The sequence below is a fragment of the Balaenoptera acutorostrata genome, chromosome 11 (assembly GCF_949987535.1).
Source record: "Balaenoptera acutorostrata chromosome 11, mBalAcu1.1, whole genome shotgun sequence".
In the NCBI taxonomy this organism is placed as follows: Eukaryota; Metazoa; Chordata; class Mammalia; order Artiodactyla; family Balaenopteridae; genus Balaenoptera; species Balaenoptera acutorostrata.
In genome coordinates, this window is record NC_080074.1 from 50,465,675 (window position 1) to 50,468,148 (window position 2,474).

At 40.2% G+C, this 2,474-nt stretch overlaps 1 pseudogene; it reads right to left on the reverse strand.

Annotated features, from left to right (window-relative positions):
- Nucleotides 1-810: 810 nt before the first annotated feature.
- Nucleotides 811-2,071, reverse strand: LOC114235604 (high mobility group protein B3-like; annotated as a pseudogene).
- Nucleotides 2,072-2,474: the final 403 nt, after the last annotated feature.

Below are 2,474 nucleotides of genomic sequence, written 5' to 3' on the forward strand. Positions count from 1 at the left end.
TCTGACAATGAAGAGTTTTTCAGTTTGTTCTCAAACCACCAGATTTAACTGAAAATAATCATAACACTTCTCATGCCAACCGATGTCCCTTTTCCATGGATAAGAATGTCAGCAGAATGTTACGTCACTACAGTGTACAGGAAAACAGGACAACCTGAAGCGGGGCCAACAGATTGGGCCTCATCCCTGAACTCGCTATGAAATGTGCTGCCTGAATTCCCTGGCAGTCCAGTGGTTAGGACTCCGGGCTTCCACTGCAGGCGGCCCAGTTCGATCCCTGGTCGGGAACTAAGATCCTGCAAGCCACCCAGAGTGGCCAAAAAAAAAAAAAAAAAAAAAGGTGCCACCCCCCCACAGCATTACAATACTGTGGGGTATTGTAATGGCCACAAGGGTTGCCCAGTTTGTTTTGTTCTTTTTACAAACTATAGGTATGTACCGTTGATAACTCAGGATTTCTAATGGATAACACTGTTACAAATAAATTACAAATAATTTTAAATTCGAGAAACATTTTAATTGCCCTCTCATATGAATCTCTAAGTTGATGGAGTAAAGACAACAAGAGTGTCTTTTTATTTCAAAATTATTTAGAAATATGAGCTTTGATAGCATTTCTAGGTGCTTCTGACACCCATAAACACTTCTTGGAAACCACGTGCAATTTCTAGAGTGCTTCAAAAACCACAGGGTGATCATGTTCCAGTTGTGCGATTAAACTCGGAGCAACGGATACCTTCTCAAATGGAAGGTGGGTTAATTAATGCATTTGTCCTACATGTAGTCACATAATTAATACAGTCAGCTGTATTAATTATTCTCCTCCTGATCCTCTTCATCCCCATCTCATACTCCTCATCTTCCTCCTCCATCTTCTTTTTCCAGAAAATGTTAAATGGACCCTTTATCCTATGACTTTTCTTTTGATCATAGTTGGCGACATCCTTGTCATTCATCTCTTTCAACTCTGTTGCCTTTTTATAAAGTGATTTTTCACTATCACTCAGATTATTCCACGTTTTATTTTTCTATCACTGTGTAACAATTTACTACGATCTTAGCTTAAATCAGCGTCCATTTATTAGCTCATAGTCCTGTAGCTCAGAAGTCCAACGTGGTGTGACTGGGTTCTCTGCTCAGCGAATCACAAGGCTGAAATCAAGTTATCAGCCAAGCTGAGTCCTCATCTGCAAGCTCTAAGTGGACATCACTTCTGGGCTCATTCAGGTTGTTGGCAGAATTCAGTTCCTTGTGGTTGCAGGACTGAGGACCCTGTTTTCTTGATGGCTGTTGGCCAGGGTTCTCTCTCAGTTCTTTAAGGTGGCCTGAATTCCTTTCACATGGCTTCCTGCATCTTCAAGTCATATCCCCTTCATTCTTCATATCTCTCTGACTTACTCTTCCATCAACTGGAGAAGGCTCTCTGCTTAGAAAGGTTTTGTTGATTAAATCACACCCACCCAGATAACCTATTTTAAGGCCAACTCTGCCATAGAACACAATCACCTGAGTGAGTGATGTGTCATCCCTTTTATAGGTTCCAGGAATTAGGGTGAAATATCTTTCATCTGGGGGCATTTTATTAATTTTGCATACCATACCATGTCACCAGCTTTTTGGCCACATCTGCCGTGGAAATGTCTGGATTTGTGGATTTGCTCTTGGGCAGAGGTCTAAGTAGAAGAGGAAGAAGCCAGATGGGTTATGAGGGTATTTGGATATTGTGATCTTTTTTTCTTGCCTCCCTTAACTCATCTCCAATCCTTCATTTCTTGATCAAAGTGCACTTTCCCGTTTCACCAAATATGTATTTCTCTTTCCCACACATTGTATCACACCTCAGAGCACTTGGAAAATGCAAAGTTCACCGGATCTCTGGATTTTTCTCCACAAAGATGGCATGAGCAGACATCTCACCTTTTGGTTTCTTGGGGTCTCCTTTGCTATCCTGACTGTATTGTTTGCTAGTCCAGGCAACACAGCACATAAAAATTTCCCAGCCTTGCACTAACTGCTGCCACAAGAACTGCCTCAGGCAAAGATTTCTTAAGACACAGAAAGCACTAACCATAAGGGGAAAAATATTGATCAATTGGACTACATTAAAATTAAGAACTTCAGTTCTTCAAAACCATCAAGAGAGTCAAAAGATAAGCCACAAATTGGAGGAAGAGAGTTTCAATACTTATGTCTGACAAAGGACTCTTCTCTGGAATACATAAAGCAGTCCTTCAAATCAATAAGAAAAAGGAAGAGAACTCAATAGGAAAATGGACAAATGTCAGAAAAGATAATTCACAAGAGAAGATATCCAAACAGAAAATAAACATATGAAAAGGCATTCGATTTCATTAGTCATTGGGGAAATGCAGATTAAGATCATAATGCAGATACCACAACATACCCTCCAAAATGACTAAAATGAAAAAGACAGACAATTTAGAGAAACCAGAACTTTCATACCCTGCTGACCA